At 41.5% G+C, this 17,073-nt stretch overlaps 1 protein-coding gene across 16 annotated transcripts in view; it reads left to right on the forward strand.

Moving 5' to 3' along the window:
• The window catches only part of RIMS1 (regulating synaptic membrane exocytosis 1), a 542,374-nt gene that overhangs the window by 102,804 nt on the left and 422,497 nt on the right, over positions 1-17,073 (forward strand). The window lies entirely within an intron of this gene.

The raw sequence follows: 17,073 nt of genomic DNA on the forward strand, positions 1-17,073 counted from the left end.
TACACTGAAGCCAAGGAAGAAAATACAGGCAGTTTTGTTTGATGACAGTTCCTGCATTACAGCCTGAGGACAATGGAAGCATAGTGCAATTGTTGATGGATGCTTGTATGAACAGCTTTGTACATAATAAAAGTATCTGAATCAGAACTCCTCTATATGCCGCTTGCAAAGATTATTACACAAGAGCCTGGGGCCATCCAATGAAGCTGAATGTTGGAAGATTCAGGACAGACAGCAGGAAGTGGTACTTCACACAGGGCCTCACTAAAGCATGGAATTCACTCCCACAAGATTTGATGACTGCTAACTTGGATAGTTTTAAAAGGCAATTAGACAAACTGGTGGAGGATAAGGCTATCAATTTCTGTTGGTCACGATGCCTATATACTATCTCCAGTGTTGGAGCCAGTATGCCTTTGAGTTGCTGCATCTGGTTGGCCACTGTGAGAACAAGATGCTGGATTAGATGGATTTTTGGATTGATCCAGCAGGGCTTTTCTTATATTCTCATGATTCCTTGGTAGTTTCTTTACTTAAGGATTCATGGTATGAAAGGGAAAGAAAATGCATGGATGTTTTACTGATTTTTTGTTGCTTCTGTCGTGGAAAAACCACGCTGAGTTTAGAAGTTTGTTGTTGTTATGTGCCTTCCAAGTCGATTACAATTTATAGCAACCCTATGAATCAGCGACCTCCAATAGCATCTGTCGTGAACTACCCTGTCGTGAACTACGCTGTTCAGATCTTGTAAGTTCAGGTCTGTGGCTTCCTTTATAGAATCAATCCATCTCTTGTTTGGTCTTCCACTTGTTCTACTCCCTTCAGTTTTCCCCAGCATCATTGTCTTTTCTAGTGAATCGTGTCTTCTCATTATGTGTCCAAAGTATGATAACCTCAGTTTCATCATTTTAGCTTCTAATGGTTTAATTTGTTCTAACACCCAATTATTTGTCTTTTTCGCAGTCCATGGTATGCACAAAGCTCTCCTCCAATATCACATTTCAAATGAGTTGATTTTTCTCTTATCTGCTTTTTTCACTATCCAGCTTTCACATCTGTACAGAGATTGGGAATACCATGGTCTGGATGATTCTGACTTTAGTCTTCAGTGATCCATCTTTGCATTTGAGGACCTTTTCTAGTTCTCTCATAGCTGTCCTCCCCAGTCCTAGCCCTCTTCTGATTCCTTGACTGTTGACTTCATTTTGGTTAATGATTGTGCCAAGGTATTGATAATCATTGACAAGTTCAATATCCTTATTGTCAACTTTAAAGTTACATAAATCTTCTGTTGTCATTACTTTAGTCTTCTGGGCGTTCAGCTGCAGTCCTACTTTTGTGCTTTCCCCTTTAACTTTCATCAGCATTCGTTTCAAATCATTACTAGCTTCTGCTAGTAGTATGGTATCGTCTGCACATCTTATTCATTCATTTATTTAATTATTTGATTTGTATACCGCCCCATAGCCGAAGCTCTCTGGGTGGTTTACAGTAACTAAAAATATTAAAAACAAATATACAAATTTAAAACACATCTTTTAAAAACAATTTAAAACACAATTTAAAAATTTTAAAACAATTTAAAAACACATGCTAAAATGCCTGGGAGATTATTATATCAATAATCTTAAATTATTGATATTTCTCCCTCCAATTTTCACATCTCCTTTATCTTGGTCCAATCCCACTTTCCGTCAGACCATCATAGGACTGAGGAAGTCCTCGAGGAAAAGTTAACAAGCATATTTATACACATTTGAAAGCAAAGCATGTTTCTGATGGAAAGTTATAGCAATCAGAAAACATCCCTATTCGTTATCTTCTTATCACCGTCCCTGAAACTCTGGCAATTTCTCTCCTTCCTCCTTGAGACTGGCTGTCTCTGCAGATAATGATTTCCATGAAGGGAGCGTTGGAAGGGGGAGGAGAAGGGAAGGGAGCTGGGGCCTAGTTTTTCCTTTCTTCTCCCCAAGTTGGTTAACACAAGTTTTTATGCTGAACTTATATTTTCTAAATCCACATCACTGCAATATTGTAAGCTACCCTGGAAATATTTATATTGAAGGCTGGGATATAAATTTGTTAAACAAATGTTTACAGGTTAACTCAGAAGCAGCTGAGAGTGTGCACTTATGGCTGCTGGGCAACTGCTGAGTAGTGCTTGGCCTAGAATTTGTATAGCGCCTAAAATAAAGGAGGAGCCCAGAAATCAGAGCTAGATATGCCCCTACAAAGAAGGGCTAGCTCAACCAAGTTGCCAAGTTATCCAAGGTACATCTTGGGACAGTACAGTTGGGGGAGGGGAGGGGTTTTCAGCCAGATCCCATCCCTATTACTGCTGATTTATATTTCAGGTTGATTTCTCACCACAAGGCAATTCCTTGGCTGCTTTCACACATGGGGCTAATAGCGCTAGTTTAACGGATTAAAATGGTAGCGCTTCTGTCCCGATTTCTAAAATCCCTTTCACACTGCAGTACCTCTTGCGATAAGGAGCAGTACTTTTTCAGCCGATATAGCGGCATTTCGCGCAACTGTCTTTCACACAGCTTGTTTTCGTCCCTCACCCATGCCCACTGTTCTCCACTGTGTAGGAGGTCTAAGATCTTGTCCCGTCACCATACAAGCCCTCTCCTTTTAGGATTTGACTTTTTAAATTGTTTTTGTTGTATCAAGACGTGTGTGTGTGTGAAATGCAGCTGCTGCCTGCGCTGATGCCGGAATGCCGGTACAACGTTCGTCAGGCAAAAAAAAAAAAAAAAAAACCTGCGCGACTAAAGGGCGGGAATGCACAGAGCTTGGAAGATTACTTTTAAAAAGTAATAAATTACAGTTACAGTTACATGGCCCAAAAAGTAGTAATTACCGTTACAATTACAATTGCTCTGAAAGTAACTGATTACTTTTCCTCCAAAGTAATCACTACAATTACATTTCAGTTACTTTAAAAAAAAGCCTACAAGGTGCTGGCCTTGGCTGCTGCACATCTAAGTAGCCTAAAACAACAGTAAAAATAAACAAACACATACAGAGGTAGTAGAATAATTATTTTTATTCATAAGATAGCAATGGTGGTCTCTCTGCTTGTAAGGGAGATGGGGAGGGAGGCAGAGGCCACTACTCAGATCTTTGCATGTCAAACCAAGTGCAAACTCCCCCCCTCAGCCAGCCAGCATAATCTCTCTCACTTAACCACCTCCTGGACCCTGCCCTGCCACCAACTAAGGGACACTCACTCAAGCAAACATTTTCCCCTGAGATGCAAAAAAGTTAAAATACTGCAAATGCAGCACAGTGGCCAGAGAGGGTGATGGAGGCCACTTTGTGTGCCAAGTGCAAACACAGTATTCTCTCTCTCTCTCTCTCTCTCACTCACTCACTCACTCACTCTCACACACACAGACACAGACACACAGACACACACTCTGTCATCTTTCACTTCCACAGTTCTTTATCTCCATTCTGCTGCTGCCTCCTCCTCCTCCTTTATCCATGTTCTTGACCTCCGGATCCTTTTTCCCTCCACTCCATTCTTCACCACCACTATCCATTTTGTAAAATAATTGTTTTTTCCACTCCACCCCGTCTCACTCTGCACCTCCTCCCTCGTCGCCTCCTAACCACCCACAGAGCATGAGGAAAGAGCGATACTGCACAGAAGCCCAATTTGAGGCGCATGATTTTCATCCACAAATCAGAGGGGCAGAAGACTTCCCCTGCCCCCCCCCAAAGTGATGCCCAAAAGTAATTCTGGAAACATTACAATTACTCCTCAAGAGTAGTAAAATTACTCCTAGTTCTATTACAATCAAAATGTAAAGGAATTACCCACTCGTTACTCGAAAAAGTAATGAATTACAAGTAATTCGTTACTTGTAACTAGTAACTTCCAAGCTCTGGGAATGCACTGCATGCTGGGATGCCTGTCACGTGAGTGGCAGCAGCTAGTGAAAAACTCCCGTGATATTCCGGGTTCCCAGCCTTGCTAACGGATTATCTCTGGTATCATTTATTGAGGAAATTAGCGCTATACTTGCACTACATTCCACCAGAATTCTGGAGCTACCCGGTATGTTGTGTGAAAGCTCAAATATAATGTGCAAATTACCAGGTAAGAAATCGTCAGAATAACGGAATAAAGTGCAATGTGAAAGCACCCCTTGTTTTTTTGCCTTAACCTCAGTTCATTTCTCATTGTATGGACTCAGGAAAAGGCAGGATGGAGAAAGGGTCGCTCATTTGTTGGAATTTTTTTCTGTGGTGTATTCTCCCCTTTCTAGGAGGCAGGATAAACCAGTGTAGGCTTTTAATTTACATTTTCCTTTTGCCTGTTGGAACAAGGATATTGTGGGTGTGTGAGCAGCAGAGATTGCTTCCCTGATCAGGGTAACAGTGAGAACGGGGCAGGGAGATTTTAAAAAGAGGCTGCCACATTCCCACTCAGCCAATGGACTGGAGGGCAGTGGAGGTGTAGAAGCATTAATAATACTAATTTAGGAGTATGTAAAGCCTCTCATAATATTCAGCTGTTGCCCATTTGTTGTGTACAATCCGGGAGTATTCCCTTGAAGAGAAATTTGAGCGCTTACAGGAGCCTGCTGCAGCTTAAAGTTTTTATTTTCATTGTTCTTGCAATGCCAGCCCATTTATCAAACAGTGAATTGCCCAAGGCATGGATTAGGTGGGATTTGAACAGAGGTGAGCTCAAAACCTAATCCCTGGATCACATTTGTTAGCTTGCATATGCAGTTTAATGCACCAATTTCCACAGCAGATCTACTGCTACTAAATGTTCCAAAATAATTTGTTTGCACCCCAAATCAAAAGTGTGTGTGTGACAACAAGATGTCATCTCTTTTTTGTGTCCTTGATCAAATCCCCATTAGCTAGGAAAGTCTTTTATATTCTTGCTTTTTAATATGTTTTGCAAGCTCCTTTAAATAAGTACTATGTTAAATGAAAAGTCGGTTTATTTGATTAGGATTTACAAAGCAGCATTTTAAGCCAGTTGCAGGGGAGGGGGAGGAAGGATAGAAAAGAATTTTGTAACACTTTTTAAAATTATTTGTTGTGAATTGATTGCCATTCTTTCATTTTACCAATATATGCTTAATATATTTCATTTTATCATTGTATGCTTATATAAATAAAATGTAATAAACAAAATGGGAGACAAATACGAAGGGGGGAATCTTTTGAGCTTGCCTTGTCCCAGTGGTTCCTAAACTCTTTTTCCCATGGACCACTTGAAAATTGCTGATAGCTTTGGAGGACCATTTATTTATTGATTTTTCTGCTGTTGTAGCAATTGTGATGCACTGTGGTAGATGCTGTATGATTCTGAATGGTTTTTTAATGCTTTTATTTCTTATATTGTATTTTAATGTATTTCACTTTGCATGCCATTGATTTAAACTGAAATTTAATAAAATCATAGAATAGTAGAGTTGGGAAGGGGCCTATAAGGCCATCAAATGTAACATGAGAAATAAAAGAAGCAATAAAAATGCAGTTAAAGTCAATATGAATATTTAATGTGAGTGTGCCACAGACCACCTGAACGAAGCTCACGGACCACTGGTGGTCCACAGACCACAGTTTGGGAACCCCTGCCCTATCCAAAATTAAGTATCTGTGTAAATAGTGTCATACAGTTTTGTACACCGCCCAGAGAGCTACTAGCTATGGGCGGTCTAGAAATGAAACGAAATAAATAAATAAATAAAATACTGTCCAGTCACTAGATGGAACTGGGCTTCCTTGCATCTGGGCAGAGGCAGGAGTTTCCTGTAGCTGTTCTGTTCTTGTTTCAGGCAGACACTAAAGTTGCAGTTACCTTCCTGAGTGGTGTGTCCTCTAAGCCTTCCATGACAATATCCTTGGTGGGCAGGAGCAAACTCAACTTCATTTCTTTAGGAAAGTTCATCTATTTCAAACTAGTTGGACTTAATTGATTTATTGCCATTCGGCTGGAGTTGGTTTCCCCCCACCTTTGATTAATTTTTATTTGAGTGACAGAACAAATGGGAAAAGGACTGGAGAGGTGGCAGCTGGAACTGGCTCAGGACTCATGAAGTTGGTCTAAGCTCATGAAAAGAGGAAACAGGAAAGACTAGTGCTTGTTCTTGTGCATCCCCTGTTAAGATGTGGAAAAAGTATTTCATTGTTGTTCTTAGTGATTCAGCTGACATAAAGGCAATTTTATGACCCTTTTTTCTGATGAATACCATGGTAAACTCACCTTGCAATATGTTCCTTTTAAAAAACGACTGGTGATTGAAATTTTTTTTTAAACGTTTGAGTAAGAAATAATGTTGATATTGCACTAAGATGAAAACCTTCAGAAGCATTTGGAAAAGTGGTGATTTAAACTCCCTTGATCTCTTTTATGCATTGCTGAATGCCCAAATCCCTAAAGAAAGGCATTATGGGCTAGTTAATCTGTTGTCCCCACCCTCTCTTTTTATAAAAAATCCTGATTCATGTACTGTCGTTTTAGTATGTGAACAGTTTTCAGCTTAGGTTGTTTATATATCCTCTCTTTATGGATTTTTGCTGAATATAAATGCTCTCAAGGATTTAATAATTTGTATGTGTCATTTGGATACAGAATTAGAGCATTGTGAATGATAACATGCATGCTCACATAGAGACGTTGCTGTACACTCTGTAATAGTTGGCTGCCCTATTAAGAAATGTCTGCTGAATTATTTTGCATGTTTTTAGGCTGAAAATGACAGTTCTAGAGAGACACTCTACTCAGCAATCATCAGGTGCAAACATTCCACAGAGTAAATGTCTCCTATTGAAGTTTAAATGCAGCTCTGAATGAATTCCCACTGGACGGAATAGGCATAATTAAGGATAACTGAACTAACAGTATTTTGTACAGTGCAAACAAATGTGATTTGTTATGTTGAATATGAGCATTGTATGCTGTGCAATACATTTTAACAGTTGCGACTCGAACTACATTAGCATAATCAGTGGAAATAGAATAACTATGACTTAAAATATCTTTGAATGTTAAGGTGAGAAGGATCACTCAAAAGAATGTGAGGAACACATAGGGAATAATAAGCCTATAGAATAGATAGATGCAATCCTAGGAGTGAATCTTCTCATACTGAGACATTTGGCATCATTGTTCTTTTTTCTCTACTTTTTCAATCTGCTGATCTTTGAGATGCTGAGGTGTTAATTTTTTTTGTCTTTAGAAAGTAAAATGCCTCAGTCAGACTTGCTTCCAGACATTAAAAGAAAAGCTCTCTCAGCCTAATCATCCCAGAGTTAGAACATTGACAAATGGTAGATCAAAAGAAGGGGAATTACTGACATTTTTACATAATGAATAGAACTAAAATGAAAAACACAACGCAATCATTTTGACTATGTCCAAGGAAACAAAAATTATATAAATGTAGAAAATCACAGACATCATCAACTGTTTGATAGAGGGAGCTAATATGTAAGAAATTGACACTAATATAAGCGCTCTGGAAACTCCCAAATTTTAGATTAAAATATCCAGTTGCATTAGAATGATTTTACCAGACACATAAAGAATATACTATGTAAACACCAAAGCTGGGATCCAAAGATCCACCCAATTAATTCTGTGAAATGAAGGAATATTTCCATAGAAGTCTGATCTGGGTACCACCTGTTCGGAGAAAAATGGTAACCCATGTAAGTTCTTGGGTATGCCTGAAACAGTTCTTTTCAATCCTGAGCTGCATAAGATTTTAATACTGAATTCAACCAAAACTTTTAAATCATATATTTAAATAATTTTTTCTCAACTCTCACATCTTATCTGACACATATATTATACAGCCACGAGAGTGATGTATACGCCTGCATGGATATTTCACATTCTGCCATGCTAAATTGAAAATACCCCCGTGCCATTCTGCTGATTCCCATAAGCTCATTTCAAAACAAAATCTTACAAAACGTGTAGTTCGGAACTCAGAAACGCTTGCTTAACAACCCTCTAAATTTTCATGGCAATACACAAAACACTCAGCGAGAATCCAGAATTCAAAGTCTAAAACAAGAGTAACATAATCCAGACCCTTGTTGGATTTTTTTCTGTCAGTGGTGTCATAATTTGTTGAAATTAATTACAAATCAGCCATGCTCACATAGTACATGTAATCTTATTACTGACCTTGTCCCGTACTTTGACCTTCATCTTCTGCAGTGTAAAAGTTAAAAAAAAATTGCATGGCTGATTTTTTAATTAAAGAAAATTAACAGTCCTCAGAAAAATGTAGTAAGGAAGCCAAGCCACAAATCACATGGTCTTCGATGTCTGTATACTAATGCGCAGAGCATGGGAAACAAGCAGGACGAACTTGAACTCTTAATACAGAAGGGTAATTACGACTTGATAGGTATAACTGAAACTTGGTGGGATGACTCCCATGACTGGAATACAGCAATTGTAGGATACCACTTTTTCAAAAAGAACAGAAGGAATAAAAAGGGAGGTGGAGTCGCGCTATATGTTAAAAATATATATCCCTGCACAGAAATACAGGAAGATGAGCTTGGTAGCTCCACCAAGAATATCTGGATTAAAATTAATGGGGCAAGTAATGAAAGGAATGTGGTGCTTGGAGTCTACTACCAACCACCCAATCAAGGAGAAGACGAGAATTTAACTTTTGAAAAGCAAATTGCCAATGTTTCGAGGAGGCATGATATCTGTTGGGAGACAAATTCTACCAGACACGGTCCCTCCAAGAAATTTCTGACTTGTGTTGGCGATAACTTTCTCCTACAGAAAGTGGAGGAAGCAACCAGAGGATCAGCTATTCTGGACTTGATTCTAACCAATAGAGATTATTTGGTGGATGAAGTGGCAGTTACGGGAACTCTGGGGGAAAGTGACCACACCATACTTGAATTCTTGATTTTAACAGAAGCAAAAGCTGAGAGTAGCCATACGCGCACCCTGGACTTCAGGAAAGCTGATTTTAATAAACTCAGAGCAATTGTCAGATGGTGGATGTCCAACCTGTTCTGGATGGGGTTGTACTCCCCCTGAAGGAGCAGGTTCACAGCCTGGGGGTTCTCCTAGAACCATCTCTGTCACTTGAGGCTCTAGTAGCCTCGGTGGCATGGAGTGCCTTCTACCAGCTTCGGTTGGTGGCCCAACTACATCCCTATCTGGACAGGGATAACCTGGCTTCAGTTGTCCATGCTCTGGTAACCTCCAGATTAGATTACTGCAATGCACTGTACGTGGGGCTGCCTTTGAAGATGGTTTGGAAACTGCAGCTTGTGCAAAATGCAGCGGCCAGATTGGTAACAGTGACCAGACGGTCCGCACATATAAAACCGATTCTGGCCCGCTTGCATTGGCTGCCTGTATGTTTCCGAGCTCAATTCAAGGTGCTGGTTTTGACCTATAAAGCCTTACACGGCTTGGGACCACAATACCTGATGGAACGCCTCTCCCGATATGAACCCACCCGTACACTACATTCAAGATCAAAGGGCCTCCTCCGGGTACCTACTCCAAGGGAAGCTTGGAGGGTGGCAACAAGGGAGAGGGCCTTCTCAGTGGTGGCCTCCAAATTATGGAATGATCTTTCTGATGAGGTGCGCCTGGCGCCAACACTGTTATCTTTTCGGCACCAGGTCAAGACTTTCCTCTTCTCCCAGGCATTTTAGCATGTGTTTTAAATTTTTTTTATATTGTTTTAAATTTTAAAATTGTGTTTTAAATTGTTTTTAAAATATGCGTTTTAAATTGTATGTTTGTTTTAATGTTTTTGATTGCTGTAAACCGCCCAGAGAGCTTCGGCTATGGGGTGGTATACAAGTGCAGTAAATAAATAAATAAAAGTTCCATGGCAAGCAACCCTAATGAGAAAAGGAGTCCAAGATGGGTGGGAGTTTCTAAAAATGGAAATTCTAAAAGCACAATTGGTAAGCAATTCCAACATGGAAAAAGGGGGAAAAGAGCAGAAGAAGCCAATGTGGCTTCACAAAAAGCTTAGCGCTAACCTGAAAACAAAAAAGGACACATGTGGGAAGTGGAAAGATGGCCAGGCACAAAGGAAGAGTACAGGCAGGTATCACGGAATTTCAGGGATGGTGTCAGGAAGGCTAAAGCTGAGAATGAGCTGAGGTTAGCGAGGGATGCTGAAAGCAACAAAAAAGCTTTCTTCAGGTACGTCCATAGTAAAAGACAGAAAAAGGAAATGGTGGCACAGCTACCCAGTGAGGATGGTAAAATGATAATAGATGACAAAGAAAAGGCAGAAGTGCTCAATTCCTACTTTGGCTCAGTCTTATCCTAGAAAAGGGTCTATGATCCTCCCAGGGAACGTGAAGTAGAAAGGACAGGATTGGAACTTGAGATTGATAGACAAACGGTCAAGGAATACCTAATCACTTTGAACAAGTTCAAATTGGCAGGGCCTGATAAACTGCATCCTATAGTATTGAAGGAACTGGCTGAAGAACTCTCAGAACTGGTGTCTATTATCTTTATGAAATTGTGGACTGGTGAAGTGCCGGATGACTGGAGGAGAACTAATGTTGTCCCTATCTTCAAAAAGGAGGAACCGGGGAACTACAGACCAGTCAGCCTAACCTCAATCCCAGGAAAAACTCTGGAGCAGATTATAAAGCAGTCAATCTGTAAGCACCTTGAAAACAATGCAGTGATTACTGGGAGCCAACATGGATTCATGAAGAACAAATCCTGCCAAACTAATTTGATCAGGTACCTCCCTTGTAGACTGTGGGAATGCTGTGGACATAATATATCTTGACTTCAGCAAAGCTTTTGACAAAATGCCCCATGATATTCTGATTAGTAAGCTAGCTAAATGTGGGCTGGATGGAACAACTATCAGGTGGATCCACAGTTAACTTGAGAATCATACTCAAAGAGTGCTTATCAATGGTTCCTTCTCAAACTGGGCAGAAGTAACGAGTGGGGTAACACAGGGCTTGGTCCTGGGCCCAGTGCTCTTCAACATTTTTATTAACGACTTGGATGAGGAGGTACAGAGCATGCTTATCAAATTTGCAGATGATACAAAATTGGTGGGCATAGCTAATATCATGGAAGACAGAAACAAACTTCAAAGGGACCTTGATAGGCTGGAGCCTTGGGGTGAAAACTACAGAATGAAATTCAACAGGGGTAAATGCAAAGTTCTACACTTAGGAAAAAGAAACCAAATGCACAGTTATAAGATGGGGGATACTTGGCTCAACAATATGACATGTGAGAAGGATCTTGGAATTGTCATTGATCACAAGCTGAATATGAGCCAACAGTACGACGTGGCTGCAAAAAAGGCAAATGCTGTATTAGGCTGCATTAACAGAAGTATAGTTTCCAAATTGCGTGAAGTATTAGTTCCCCTCTATTCAGCACTGGTTAGGCCTCATCTTGAATACTGTGTCCAGTTCTGGTCTCCACAGTTCAAGAAGGATGCAGACAAACTGGAACAGGTTCAGAGAAGGGCAACAAGGATGATCAGGGGACTGGAAACAAAGTCCTGTGAGGAGAGACTGAAAGAACTGGGCATGTTTAGCCTGGAGAAGAGAAGACTGAGGGGAGATATGATAGCACTCTTCAAGTACATGAAAGGTTGTCACACAGAGGAGGGCCGGGATCTCTTCTCGATTATCCCAGAGTGCAGGACACGGAATAATGGGCTCCAGTTGCAGGAAACCAGATTTCGACTGGACATCAGGGAAACCTTCTTAAAAGTTAGAGCCATACGACAATGGAACCAATTACCTAGGGAGGACACTGGAGGCATTCAAGAGGCAGCTGGACAGCCATCTGTCGGGAATGCTTTGATTTGGATTCCTGCATTGAGCAGGGGGTTGGACTTGATGGCCTTATGGGTCCCTTCCAACTCTGCTAGTCTATGATTCTGTAAACACTGGAGTCTATGATAGTGCAGGCACATTCAGTAAGAACCAAGTGTCAGTGTTCTAAAAGCCAGACCAACAGCTGTTTGGCTTGGCTAATGCGGGGGCCACACCCACGCCAAACATTTATTCCACTTTAAACAGTCATGGCTTCCCCAAAGAATCCTGGGAAATGTAGTTTGTAAAGAGTGTTGAGAGATGTTAGGAGACTACAATTCTCCTGACAAAGCTCCAGTAGCCAGAGTGGTTTACCAGTCAGCCCCTCTTCCCAGAGAATTCTGGTAATTGTAGCTCTGTAAGAGGAATGAGGCATCTTCTATTAACTCTCAACACCCTTCACAAACTACACTTCCCAGGATTCTGTGAGGGAAGACATGACTGTTTAAAGTGGAATAAATGTCTGGTATGGATGTGGCCAGGGACAGCTTTGCATTAAATTTGGGTGGGAGACTACATGTATCTGCTGTAGAATAAAAAGGTGGGGGAAACACCGGAAAATGTTTTCCTTTTGTAAAGGAAAGGGGATTTTCCTCCACCCAGTGCCCACCCACCCAATCTTCTCTCCTCTGTCCCTCTTCCTCCTCCTCCCCCATCCCCCAGATCAGTTTCACCAATGCTAAGGATGTTTGCACAGGAATAAACAAGTAAATCCCATTGAACTCAATCAGCATGCAAATGATCAAACCTATCCTTCCCTTCTCCTCCTTCTTTTCTCCTTCCCTCCTCTCCCTTCCCTTTGTCCTCCCCCCTCCTTCCCCTCCCTGTGGTCAAGGTCTCCTGTCCAAATCAGGATTGCAGGGGAGTAAATCCCATTGAACTCAGTAAGCATGCAAATAGTCAATCCATTCTCAGCAAACTTGCACAGGATCCCATTTCTTATCTCCCGGATTAAAAAGCAGAGAAAATCACTATTAGGGGGATGAGAGAAAAAAGGGAGAGCCAGAGAAGGACGCCTCACAGACCTCTCCTCTTATTCCATGACTGCTAAGCTTCCTCAGAAGCCTTTGGTGAGGTACCTTGTCAAATGCTTTTTGAAAGTCTAAGTACACTATGTCCACTGGATCACCTCTATCTATATGCTTGTTGACACTCTCAAAGAATTCTAATAGGTTACTGAGACAGGACTTTCCCTTGCAGAAGCCATGCTGGCTCTGCTTCAGCAAGGCTTGTTCTTCTATGTGCTTAGTTAATCTAGCTTTAATAATACTTTCTACCAGTTTTCCAGGGACAGAAGTTAAGGTAACTGGCCTGTAATTTCCAGGATCCCCTCTGGATCCCTTTTTGAATATTGGCGTTACATTTGGCACTTTCCAGTGCTCAGGCACGGAGGAGGACCCGAGGGACAAGTTACATATTTTAGTTAGCAGATCAGCAATTTCACATTTGAGAACTCTCAGGTGGATGCCATCCGGGCCTGGTGATTTGTCAGTTTTTATATTGTCCATTAACAATAACCTTGAACTTGGCCTGGTAGCAAATTGGCAACTAGTACAGATTTCAGAGCAGATTTCAGAGCAGAGGTGTTATGTGCTGGTAGGATTTTGCTCATGTCAGCAATCGTGCCACAGCATTCTGTACTAAGGGCAGCCTAATCCTGTCTGGTTGTGGGATGCTGAGTTTTCTGTCTTACTCATAGGAATTGTGTTGTGGTTGGTATGGTATTACATTTAGAGAATCACCACTGACGTTTTCTTTTTCTAGTTGCATTTCAGTTACCTCTGACCTTACTTACATCCATAGAAGCAACAACAGTTGTTCCATGTTATCAGCTCAAACATCTTATCAAACTGTGTGTGTTTTCTCTCTTGTCAGTTACTACTCACTGGAATTGGGTTGGCTGTCAAATTGAGTTTATAGCATCCCTCACAGTAGTCAGGAAAGAGTAGAGAATCTTCTTAACTCTTACTCATTTCTCAAAACTCTCTCTGCAGTGAAGGAAATGTCTGTAAACAAGTTTGGAGCAGCCATGTTAAAAGGCAGGCAGGGCATTCCAGGCAGGGGATTGCCAAGCCTGCTTTGATATGGATATGTTTGCAGAGGATCCCTAGTCAAGCCTTACCAGCAGCACAATACTATCTACTCAGATGTAAGTCCTGTTCAGTTTTATGGGGCTTAGGCCCATAGTAAGTGTGTTTAGAATTGCAGCCTTCAGGGGCATCCATCTTTACTCCTGAGTGCTCACATCTAACATCTCCACAGCACTAGGCTTTCTTCCTACAACGGCCTTCTGGTGACTTGCTTGCCTGGCCTGAGGGCACTTAAACCCTTCTTGCCAGAAGCAAGTAGGCTAGATTAAATGTTCGTTACCCATGCTGTCTAAGCAGGTGAGAAGGAATGATCCTGTTACTTCAGCTGGACCTGGAAACACCCTCATTTAGCTAAGATTTCTATCGTAATTTCCAATCAGAGAATTTGTTTTGTTTGAGTGGTATGCTCCAAGCAACTGTGGTTGATGTGTAATGTATCATTCCTAATGACACCACTAGGGCCCACCCCTGAAATCTCAGGGTTTGGGATGCTTCTGACCTAGCAACCCTAGTTTGCTCATATGCAGCAGAGCTTTTTCTTCATGGTGGCAAGGTTAATTGCTTTTGTTTTTAAATTAAAAAAAAGAAATTGTTTGCTTGTGATGGAATGAGGTATGTGTTTGTATGTGTATACGTACTGTAGTTTGGGAATGCTATTTAAAAAAAAAAAGGAACCACTACATGCATAGATTTGTTCCTGCATGTAGTCTGGATGGAGACTTACAGTCACAGTCAAAACACCTTGCGCATGCTGCCTTGTGCACATTACTGTGCAGAGGAAATGTGCAAAGTAGCAGATTAATTAGACTGTTCAATGGATTTTGTGATTCTTTGAATTATTTATATATATCAAAGATATCAGGCAGTAAAAAAGGAATACTTTGCTGCCTCTGTTACAACTTCATTAGGCAGCAGAGCTTTTCCAGGTTGTATGAGGCCTTTTACGCTCTGGCCCACAGGAGGTGGTGGACATTGCCCACTAGACCTGGTAGGGCTGCTAGGAGGTCATGGAGGCATGGCCAATGGTGGTCACAGGGGTATGGACATGTTGTTCTGGTTTTCTTCCTGGTTTTTGTGTGCAAAACTACTGTGGACTCTTAAGCATTACAAATTTGCAAATAGCATCTACCTAAACTGAAAAGTGTCTTACTTTGGTTCAGAAGAGGTCCATGCTGTCACTGTTGCTTCTCTGCTGGGAGAAAAGTGATGTAGCCTCTTTTATAAAGAAGTAGTGGACACTTAAACATCACAGTTTTATTAATAGCTAGCACTTAAGTGTATTATCTTGGTTCAGAAGTGGTCCCTGCTGTCGTAATTTCTAGTGTGGATCATGTCAAAGAAACTGCATTTGACAGTAAGCCCCACTGAATTCCATGGGGATTGCTTCCTGATAGATACGTAGAGGATTGTAGCTTGAATTGGTTAACCTTAAAGGTATGTCACAGGGCTGTGTTAACAAGGGCACCCATAAATTTCTAGACCTATGGGAAAAGATTATTCCCCTCCCCCAGCTTATTAACTTGTACATATTTTTCCAGAGTGTGGAATAAAGTAGAGGGGATATTAATTGGACTAGGACCAGGGGTAAAATCAGCCATGAAACTCATTGTGTGATCTTTGGCCACAGCTTAACTACCTCAGCCTAGGTAGTTTGTCTCTCAGCCTAACTACCTCACAGGGTTGCTGTGAGGATAACATAGGGAAAAGGGGCCCATTGATGCCACCTTGAGCTGCTTGGAGGAAAGGTGGAATGGATATAAACACAATACTGATAAATAAGGATAAGGAATAAACAGCCTGCCTGCTCCCGTTTTTGAACTGGAGGAGGGGACTTGAGTTTGAAATCACAAAAAAGCTTAACATAAAAAGCAAAGAAAAACAAATCTGGAACACAACCAGGATATTCAGGCCTACAAACATTAGACTTTACATGTAGGTCCTTGGCAAATCTAGTTCATGGCTGTCTACTAGGACAAGCTTGCCTGGGTGAGATGTGCAGAGAGGGTGCAATCCATGATCTCATATTACATAACGGCTCTGCACACTTGAGTTCTCCATTGAACCATCCTACTTTTTGTAATAACATTTTAAGTTTGCCAAAGTCTTTTATAGTCTTTTTATCCTCACAACAGTCTTGTAAAGTGTATAATAGTGCAATTTTGGCAAAACAACAAAAAGAACAGTACTAGCGCTTTAAAGACCAACAAATTTATTATGGTATAAGCATTTGGGGGCTAAAGTCTTATTTCATCAGATCAGAGAATATGGAATAATATATTTCCTAGCCTGTGAAATACAGAGTATTGTTTCAATCAAAGTGGTAGCCAGTTGACCATGGTTATATCCAAAGCAGTGCACTTCATTCACCTGTCTACTCTCACTCCTTTTCCTAACTAACCTAACTAAGCAGTCTCTGCAGCGTTTGGGGAAAGCTGACTCAGCACTTGTGCCTCGGAAGGCGCTGACTTAAGTAGGGAAGGTTTTCGCATGCCAGCAGCGGCTCTGCCTGAATTTCACCTTTTGACAGTCTCTCTTCTTGGATCTCCTCGCGTGAGGCGAGGGGGAAAGTCTCAGATGGCACATTGGGCAGGGGGACTTTGCTCGGTGACAGTGCGGGCTCTGGAAGCTGAACACTGCTTGGCTGGGAAGTGTTTGAAGTGTCTGGCAGGGATTCCTGCATTGCCGTGGATGGCGCAATCGGGGAGTCGCTTCCCAACTGCTCTGGCGTTGGACTCGCAGAAGCGACAGAAACTACATTTGTGGAAGTGCTGGGCATGGGACTTTGGGGTCTGCCTGAACCCTCCCCACTACTCTCACTTCCTCCTGCTTCCCAAGGAACCTCATCCTCATCTGACTCCACCCCCTGATCTAGCTCCACCTCAGTCTGGGGCACAAAAGTTTCCTATGATCTGGTAATCCAGGCTAGACTATTGCAATGCATTTTATGTGGGGCTGCCTTTGAAGATGGTCTGGAAACTGCACCTAATGCAGAATTCAGCGGCCTGATTGCTGACTGGGGTAAGTTGGTCCGCACATAACACCAATTCCGCACAGTTTCAGTGGCCACCAATTAGTTTTTGGGCTAAATTCAAAGTGCTGGTTTTGACCTATAAAGCCTTATGTGGCTCAGGAC

This window comes from Rhineura floridana, chromosome 4 (assembly GCF_030035675.1).
Source record: "Rhineura floridana isolate rRhiFlo1 chromosome 4, rRhiFlo1.hap2, whole genome shotgun sequence".
Lineage (NCBI taxonomy): Eukaryota > Metazoa > Chordata > Lepidosauria > Squamata > Rhineuridae > Rhineura > Rhineura floridana.